Source organism: Salvelinus fontinalis, chromosome 14, assembly GCF_029448725.1.
Source record: "Salvelinus fontinalis isolate EN_2023a chromosome 14, ASM2944872v1, whole genome shotgun sequence".
Taxonomy (NCBI): Eukaryota; Metazoa; Chordata; class Actinopteri; order Salmoniformes; family Salmonidae; genus Salvelinus; species Salvelinus fontinalis.
Window position 1 is genome coordinate 19,102,231 of NC_074678.1, and position 10,767 is coordinate 19,112,997.

A 10,767-nucleotide genomic window follows, 5' to 3' on the forward strand; every position below is an offset into this window, starting at 1 on the left:
TCTCTATAGTCAAGTATGAACCCATAGATCACATTTTCTCAAGAATCTCCCTGCTTCAGTAGGTTTATAGCTATTTAGAATTGTGTAGGCGGAAGTGTCTTCTTGTACTTCCCAAATTGTGCTGATATACAGTGTCTTTGGAAAGTATTCAGACCCCTTGACTTTTTCAACATTTTGTTATGTTACAGCCTCATCAAGTATCTCTGGTCTCCCAGTCCCTGCCGCTGAAAAACAACCCCACACCATGATGCTGCCACCACCATGCTTCACCGTAGGGATGGTACCAGGTTTCCTCCAGACATGACGCTTGGCATTCAGGCCAAAGAGTTCAATCTTGGTTTTATCAGACCAGAGAATCTTGTTTCTCATGGTGTGAGAGTCTTTAGGTGCCTTTTGGCAAACTCCAAGCGGGCTGTCATGTGCCTTTTACTGATGAGTGGCTTCCACTCTGGCCACTCTACCATAAAGACCTGATTGGTGGAGTGCTGCAGAGATGGTTGCCCTTCTGGATGGTTCTTCCATCTCCACAGAGGAACTCTAGAGCTCTGTCAGTGACCATCGGTTCTTGGTCACCTCCCTGACCTAGGGCCTTCTCCCCCGGTTGCTCAGTTTGGCCGGGCGGCCACCTCTAGGAAGGGTCTTGGTGGTTCAGACCTTCTTCCGTTTAAGAATGATGGAGGCCACTGTGTTCTTGGGGACCTTCAATGCTGCAGAAATGTTTTGGTATCCTTCCCCAGATCTGTGTCTCGAAACAATCCTGTCTCGGAGCTCTACGGACAATTCTACAGACAATTCCTTTGACCTCATATCTTGGTTTTTGCTCTGACATGCACTGTCAACTGTGGGACCTTATATAGACAGGTGTGTGCCTTTCGAAATCATATCCAATCAATTGAATTTAAAACAGTTGTAATAACATCTCAAGGATAATAAATGCAAACAGGATACACCTTAGCTTATATAAAAAGCTATTTGTTTTTTATTTTAAATACATTTTCAAATTTTTTTTTTTTTTTCATTTGTCATTATGGGGTATTGTGTGTAGATTGCTGAGGATTTTATTTTATTTTATCCATTTTAGAATAAGGCTGTAAAGTTACAAAATGTGGAAAAAGTCAAGGGGTCTGAAGGCACAGTGAGCTCAAAAAGTCCTGGGACAGTGTCACATTTTGTTGTTTTCGCTCTGTACTCCAGCACTTTGGATTTTAAATAATACGTGGAATATGTAGACACCCCTTCAAAGTAGTGGATTTGGCTTTTCAGCCACACGCGTTGCTGACAGGGGTATAAAGTCAAGCACACAGCCATGCAATCTCCATAAACAAACATTGGCAGTAGAATGGCCTTACTAAAGAGCTCAGTGACTTTCAAAGTGGCACCGTCATAGGATGCCACCTCTCCAACAAGTCAGTTCGTCAAATTTCTGCCCTGCTAGAGCTGCCCCGGTCAACTGTAAGTACTGTTATTGTGAAGTCGAAATGTCTAGGAGCAACAACGGCTTAGCCACAAATTGGTAGGCCACACAAGCTCACAGAACAGGACTGCCGAGTGCTGAAGAGCGTAGCGCGTAAAAATTGTCTGTCCTTGGCTGCAACACTCCAAAATGCCTCTGGAAGCAACGTCAACACAAGAACTGTTCGTTGGGAGCTTCATGAAATGGGTTTCCATGGCCGAGCAGCCGCATAAAAGCCTAAGATCACCATGCGTAATGCCAAGCGTTGGCTGGAATAGTGTAAAGCTCATCGCCATTGGGCTCTGGAGCAGTGGAAACGCGTTCTCTGTAGTGATGAATCCCGCTTCAACATCTGGCAGTCCGATGGACGAATCTGGGTTTAGCGGATGCCAGGAGAACGCTACCTGCCCCAATGCATAGAGCCAACTGTAAAGTTTGGTGGAGAAGGAATAATGGTCTGGGCTGTTTTTCATGGTTCGGGCTAGGCCCCTTAGTTCCAGCGAAGGGAAATCTTAACGCTACAGCATACAATGACATTCTAGACGATTCAGTGCTTCCAACTTTGTGGCAACAGTTTGGGGAAGGCCTTTCCTGTTTCAGCATGACAATGCCCCCGTGTACAAAGAGAGGTCCATACAGACATGGTTTGTTGAGAGCAGTGTGGAAGAACTTGACAGAGCCCTGACCTCAACCCCATCGAACACCTTTGGGATGAATTGGAACGCTGACTGCAAGCCAGGCCTATTCGTCCAACATCATTGCCCGACCTGACTAATGCTCTTGTGGCTGAATGGAAGCAAGTCACCACAGCGATGTTACAATATCTAGTGGAAAGCTTTCAAAGAAAAGTGGAGGCTGTTATAACAGCAAAGGGGGGACCAACTCCATATTATTGCCAATGATTTTGAAATGAGATGTTCGACAAGAATATGTCCCCATACTTTTGGTCATGTAGTGTATCATACTCCCAAGACATGCTAACCTCTCACCATCACAATAACAGCAGAGGTAAGCATTTTTGGGCGGGTATGATATTAATGCCTCTGTAACTTTCTCACTCATCATTATTCACGATTCATTCAGGATTATCCGTAATCATGGTAGCATCCACATGAATGTAGAAGTGTTCAGAAACATATTCTATTCTTATTTACAATAAAATTAACTCCAAATGACACAATACATTATCTCCCATTAATTTCTATTGGGCACAAAATACGTACAAAAAGTGCCGTAATTTCTAAACAGTTCATCCAATATGTATCATTTCAAATCCAAAGTGCAGAGCCAAAACAACAAATGTGTCACTGTCCCAATACTTTTGTAGCTCACTGTAGGAAGAATTGTGATTTTCACTGTCAAGGTAGGTTTTAGGAATAGGGTTTTGAAGGGCAGGACTAGTTTTGACAGGGATAAAGAGAGAATCCCAAGTGGACTGAATTAATGGAGCTCCAGGTCTCTCAAGGGAACACCCTGACCTTCCCTGGGCCCATTTTGTAAAAGCTTTGCCCCCCATACGGCCCATAACAAATAATTAAAGGGAGGGGCTGTGCTGCTGTGAGGGAGCAGAAAACAGCTCTAAGTGTGTCAGTGTGTTTGTGCGCATTTCTGTGTACTTTGGTGAAGGCTACCGTGCCATGGTGCGCATGTTGTCTGGACCCTTTTTTCCCCACATCTTTCAACAGGCCTTAATGCTGCTTTATCCCGCAGAGTAGAGAGTAGACAGCACCGAAGGCACAGGGAAGCCCAGATGATGAAGCAGGCCTCACTGTTACCTGGACACTAGCATCTGCCTGTTGGCTTGTTGTCTGGGGCCGCTGGAGGCAACACACAACAACAGATCCATACTGACTGTCACTGTCACTGTACTGCGCTTCCTCTACCAGCCTCTGCTCTGCTCACCTGTTTGTAAATCGGCATATTGATGACAACTAACAGTTTTTAGTTGTTCCCCAATCAATACAGACAGAGAGGGGACTTTAATTGACAGGGATAGACACACGGCTGTCTGTCGGCTGTGTCTCTGAGACTGACACACTGTCTGGCTGTGATCAATAATCTACTGTGTGTCTCGATTCATAGACAGGGGCTACAGTCAAGACCGGCCTCTCTCTCTGCTATGGTGTGCACGGCAACTTTGGTGTGCACAGTGCACACCAGCCCCGTCTCCCCGGCATGTCCCCAAGGTGGAAGCATTGGAGATGTTACATGTGATCCGGCTGTCAAAGCAATTTTGACAGCCGGATCACAATTCCAGTGTTTTGAGATGCTGACACTCTATGTTCGGGGTTCCACTGTCTTGTTGGAAGTGATGGAGGCTTTTAGCCTTTCAGAAAAAAAACTCTTTATCCGTTTAAGTGCTCGCTCAAGTGTTAAAACATCTATTAGACCTGTCACAGACGTTTTCCAGCCCCTTCCTGTCTCCTCTATGTGACAGACAGGACAGGACAGGACAGGACAGGACAGACAGACAGACAGACAGACAGACAGACAGACAGACAGACAGACAGACAGACAGACAGACAGACAGACAGAGAGCGAGCGAGAGAGAGAGAGAGTGGCAGAGTTACATACTCTGAAATATCTTTCATTTAGGTATTAGTGAGTAATATCACAATCTGCATTTTGAGCATGTATGCCTATATCTATAATATATAACTTAAAAATACAGAATAACATTTTATTTTTCAAAACACTTAAATGACTATGCTTATTAACTTTCCTGCTATTTTGCAAATATATCAGATGTCATTCATAGTTTTCTAAATAAAAGTATCATCAACACGAAGTGCTGTATTTTCAGTACAGCTCATCCTGGCCCACAGGCTTCCTATCCACTGGCCTCCTTTCCAAGCAGTGATGTGAGAAGAGAAGGCTGTAGCTGGGTGGGGCGGTGGTTGGGAGGAGAGCTGTGAGTTGCGGTGGCCAGGCAGATCACATTCTCCTGGTGATCATTAATGTTTCAGGCCATGCCAGAGGGGGAATGGTAGAGTCACTGCACTGCCAGAGACACAGGGAGACCCTGCCTGGATCACTTTCCTCTACTGGTCCATTGTCATCTGGGAAGAATCCTAACAGTAGGCCTACACAGTGGCAATCATGGCAATAGCCATGGCAACCAAACCTTGTCCATCCTTTGACTGTTTCAGGGCACTTTTCAAGACAGATAATCTGTTTGTCGCATTTCACTAGGCCATATGATATGATTTGACAGTCACAACAATAAAGTTTCCAATAACACAGTTGGTTGATATAATGATAACGTGAATAATATTTACAGTTTATCACATAAGTGGATAACCAACACTTTACCAGAACTACAAATACAATTGAACTTTCAGCAGCTCATCTTGCTTATGTCTGTCTCAGTGTATTCCATGTGTCACCTTTATATGATTGCTTGAGACGAACAATCATTGGTCACGAACACATTGTCTATGTGTTTTAACATATCTCATCAAGCTCTTCAAATCACTGTACAAACTGATTTATATTCTTAAATCGCGAGCTGAATTTATCTTACACATACAGCACGAGTCAAAAGTTTGGACACACCTACTCATTCAAGAGTTTTCTTTATTTTTACTATTTTCTACATTGTAGAATAATTGTGAAGACATCAAAACTATGAAATAACACATATGGAATCATGTAGTAACCAAAAAAATGTTAGACAAATCAAAATATATTTGATATTCTTCAAAGTAGCCACCCTTTGCCTTGATGACAGCTTTGCACACTCTTGGCATTTTCTCAACCATCTTCATGAGGTAGTCACCTGGAATGCATTTCAATTAACTTGTCAAAAGTTCATTTGTGGAATTTCTTTCCTTCTTAATGCGTTTGAGCCAATCAGTTGTGTTGTGACAACGTAGGGGTGGTACACAGAAGATAGCTCTATTTGGTAAAATACCAAGTCGATATTACGGCAAGAACAGCTCAAATAAGCATAGAGAAACGACAAGCCATCATTACTTTAAGACATGAAGGTCAGTCAATCCGGGAAAATCTCAAGAACTTTGAAAGTTTCTTCAAGTGCAGTCGCAAAAACAATCAAGCGCTATGATGAAACTGGCTCTCATGAGGACCGCCACAGAAAAGGAAGACCCAGAGTTACCTCTGCTGCAGAGGAAACGTTCATTAGAGTTAACTGCACCTCAGAAATTGCAGCCCAAATAAATGTTTCACAGAGTTCTAGAAACAGACACATCTCAACATCAACTGTTCAGAAGAGACTGCATGAATCAGGCCTTCATGGTCGAATTGCTGCAAAGAAACCACTACTAAAGTACACCAATAAGAATAAGAGACTTGGGCCAAGAAACACGAGCAATGGACGTTAGACCGGTGGAAATCTGTCCTTTGATCTGTCCAAATTTGAGATTTTTGGTTCCAGCCGCCGTGTCTTTGTGAGACGCAGAGTAGGTGAACGGATGATCTCCGCATGTGTGGTTCCCACCGTGAAGCATGGAAGCAGATGATGGGGGGTGCTTTGCTGGTGACACTGTCAGTGATTTATTTAGAATTCAAGGCACACTTAACCAGCATTGCAACCACAGCATTCTGCAGCGATACGCCATCCCATCTGGTTTGCGCTTAGTGGGACTATCATTTGTTTTTCAACAGGACAATGACCCAAAACACACCTCCAGGCTGTGTGAGGGCTATTAGACCAAGAAGGAGAGTGATGGAGTGCTGCATCAGATGACCTGGCCTCCACAATCACCCGACCTCAACCCAATTGAGATGGTTTGGGATGAGTTGGACCGCGGAGTGCTCAGCATATGTGGGAATTCCTTCAAGACTGTTGGAAAAGCATTCCTCATGAAGCTGGTTGAGAGAATGCCAAGAGTGTGCAAAGCTGTCATCAAGGCAAAGGCTGGCTACTTTGAAGAATCTCAAATATAAAATATATTTTGATTTGTTTGACACTTTTTTGGTTACTACATGATTCCATGTGTTATTTCATAGTTTTGATGTCTTCACTATTATTCTACAATGTAAAAAATAGTAAAAATAAAGAAAAACCCTTGAATGAGTAGGTGTGTCCAAACTTTGATTGGTACTGTATATTTCTCCCTCGTGGCTTTACCCTCAGCTCCACTTGAAACCCCAGTTTACATTTTTTGAAAACAGTGCCCTCTACAGGTGGAGTTTACTCATAGGTTTCTATTGAGCTGAAAAGAGTCTGGCTTTTTACTTTGGTACAATAAAATATTGATGTGAAGTTGAGATGATTTCCCCTTTGGAAAAGAGAACAATTCTTCAGTGTCAATCTTTATTGTGTCCAGGAGTGTGAAGACACCAATATACTGGGCATTGCATTTCAATGCAAATAATTCATAATTTGGCTCCACTTCTCAATGCAACATGTAAAATTTTGCTTCCATGTTTCATGAGCTGAAATAAAAGATCCCAGAAAATGTCCATATGCACAAAAAGCTTATTTCTCTCAAATTTGGTGCACACATTTGTTTACATCCCTGTAAGTGAGCATTTCTTTACAAAGATAATCCATCCACCTGACAGGTGTGGAATATCAACAAGCTGATTAAACAGCATGATCATTACACAAGTGTACCTTGTGCTTGGGACAATAAAAGGCCACTCTAAAATGTCCAGTTTTGTCACACAACACAATGCCACAGATGTCTCAAGTTTTGAGTGAGCGTTCAATTGGCATGCGGACTGCAGTAATGTCCACCAAAGCGGTTGCCAGAGAATTGAATGGTAAGATTTGAATGTTAATTTCTCTCATCTAAGCCGCCTCCAACGTCGTTTTAGAGAATTTGGCAGCACGTCCAACCTGCCTCATAACTGCAGACTACGTGCAACCACGCCAGCCCAGGACCACCATATCCAGCTTCTTCAGCTGTGGTCTGAGACGAGCCAACCCAGACAGATTATGAAACTGTGGGTTTGCACAACCAAAGAATTTCTGTCAGAAACCGTCTCATGGAAGCTCATCTGCGTACTGGTCGTCCTCACCGGGGTCTTGACCTGACTGCAATTCGGCGTCGTAAACAAATTCATTGGGAAAATGCTCACCTTCGATGGCCACTGGCATGCTGGAGAAGTGTGCTCTTCATAGATGAATCCCGGTTTCAACTTTACCGAGTAGATAGCAGACAGCATGTATGGCATCATGTGGGTGAGTGGTTTGCTGATGTCAACATTGTGAACAGAGTGCCACATTGTGGCGGTGGGGTTATGGTATGGGCAGCCATAAGCTACGGACAACGAACACAATTGCATTTTATCGATGGAAAGTTGAATACACAGAGACACCCTGGGCCCATTGTCGAGCCGTTCATCCGCTTCCATCACCTCAAGTTTCAGCATGATAATGCACGGCCCCATGTCCCAAGGATCTGTACACAATTCCTGGAAGCTGAAATCTCCCAGTTCTTCCATGGCCTGCATACTAACCAGACATGTCACCCATTGAGCATGTTTGGGATGCTCTGGATCGACGTGTACGACAGCCTGTTCCAGTTCCCGCCAATATCCAGCAACTTCGCACAGTCATTGAAGAGGAGTGGGACAATATTCCAGAAGCAACAATGAACCATCTAATCAACTCTATGCGAAGGAGATGTGTTGCGCTGCATGAGGCGGTCACACCAGATACTGACTGGTTTTCTGATCATCACCCCTACTTCTTTTTTTAAAGGTATCTCTGATCAACAGATGAATATCTGTATTCCCAGTCATGTGAAATCCATAGATTAGGGCCTAATTCATTTATTTCAATTGACTGATTTCCTGTAACTCAGTACAATCTTTGAAATTGTTGCATGTTGCATTTATAAGTATTTGGCTGTCTCAGTCTGCATCATCTCAATGTATAGTGAAAACGAATGACCCAATGTATCATTGTGGTTGTCTTTGATATCGAGTGAGTACAGTGCTTGAAAAATAAGTGCTACTTTCTTTTATAAAGTTATCCTCTACAACTGATTATTTTCAAATTCCCTCTTTCCCCTCTCCTTTCCAGATATTTTTCATACAGTTGCAAGAAAAAGTATGTGAACCTGTAACGGTTTTCTTCTGTGGAAGAAGGAGAGGACCAAAGCGCAGCGTGATTAGTGTTCATCATGTTTAATAAAAGACAATAAACTGAACACTTCCAAAATACAAAACGTGAAAACCGAAACAGTTCTATCTGGTGCAGACACACAAAGACTGAAGACAACCACCCACAAAACAGGCTACCTAAATATAGTTCCCAATCAGGGACAACGATTGACAGCTGCCTCTGATTGAGAACCATATCAGGCCAAACACAGAAATAGCAAAACATAGAAATACAAACATAGACTGCTCACCCCAACTCACGCCCTGACCATACAAAATAAAGACAAAACAAAGGAAATAAAGGTCAGAACGTGACAGAACCCTTTGGAATTACCTGGATTTCTGCATAAATTGGTCGTAATATTTGATCTGATCTTCATCTAAGTCACAACGATAGACAAACACAGTTTGCTTAAACAAATAACACACAATTATTGTATTTTTCTTGTCTATATTAAATACATATTTTAAACATTCACAGTATAGGTTGGAAAAAGTATGTGAACCCCTAGGCTAATGACTTCTCCAAAAGCTAATCTGGAGAACAATCAATGAGACGAGATTGGAGATGTTGGTTAGAGCTGCCCTGCCCTATAAAAAACACTCACAAAATGTGAGTTTGCTATTCACAAGAAGCATTGCCTGATGTGAATCATGCCTCAAACAAAAGAGATCTCAGAAGACCTAAGATTAAGAATTGTTGACTTGCATAAAACTGGAAAGGGTTACAGAAGTATCTATAAAAGCCATGATGTTCATCAGTCCACAGTAAGACAAATTGTCTATAAATGGAGAAAGTTAAGCACTGTTGCTACTCTCTCTAGGAGTGGCCGTCCTGCAAAGATGACTGCAAGAGCACAGTGCAAAATGCTCAATGAGGTTAAGAAGAATCCTACACTGTCAGCTAAAGACTTACAGAAATCTCTGGAACATGCTAACATCTCTGTTGACGAGTCTACGATATGTAAAACACTAAACAACAACAAGACAACGAACCAATGAATCAAATGAAGAAAATACGCCTTCTGGAGTGGCCCAGGCAGAGTACTGACCTCAACCCGATTGAGATGCTGGGGCATGACCTCAAGAGAGCGGTTCACACCTGACATCCCAAGAATATTGCTGAACTGAAACAGTTTTGTAAAGAGGAATGGTCCAAAATTCCTCCTGACTGTTGTGCAGGTCTGATCCGCAACTACAGAACATGTTTGGTTGAGGTTATTGCTGCCAAAGCAGGGTCTACCAGTCATTAAATCCAAGGGTTCACATTTTCCCACCCTGCACTGTGTTTACAAGGTGTGTTCAATAAAGACATGAACACGTATAATAGTTTGTGTGTTTTTAGTAGACTGTGTTGGTCTATTGTTGTAACTTAGATGAAGATCAGATCAAATTTCATGACAAATTTATGTAGAAATCTAGGTAATTTCAAAGGGTTCACATAATTTTTCTTGCAACGGTATATTGTTGTAAGCAGCTTTGACATACAGTAGGCTACATGAAACCGTCACAACAATCATCAGTCTCCAATTAAAGATGACTAAATCAGAGTCAACACAGCACACTGTCTCTGCGTGTATTTGCTTTGTGGCTTTTGTTCAGGGCTTTGCTTTCATCACGGCCCAATACAGAGAGCAAACCTATCCTAACCAGCAGCCGCTGGCTAAATCCTACCGTTCAAACGCCCTATCTATTTATCTCAACTAGCTACAGCCGTGTGTGTGTGTTCCTTTCTGTCTGTCTGTCTGGGGCAGCAAACTGATACAGCTTAGGCCAGTGCTCAGTACTGGTTCTTAGAGTAACAGAGTCTGTTATGCATTTGATGTACAAGATATGAACTTTACTTCCCTACTGGAGCCTACATTTGTGGTTTATTAAAACAAAACAAAACAAACCCAGGTCACCAGCATGCAGTTAGTTCTAGCGGTTTAAGATTGAGTGAGTCTCCCTCGACTCAGCTAGAGCCTTCCAGACTGTTCTGTTGTCTGCCGTGACTATGTAGCACTGCTTTAATCCGATTATAGCTCAGGCACATAGGGCTTGATAAGAGGTTTACTGACTGAGGTCTCTGGACAGTCCACCTTTACCACAAGTAATTTCAAACCGCAACAGTAACTATCTGGTGTCCTATTTTTGGCAGAAATTTTGATATTATCATTATTTCATCTATATTCTGAATATTCACACTCTTATTTTTTGGACCCCTCCACGATTGTTATTCAAGACAAACGCTGAGG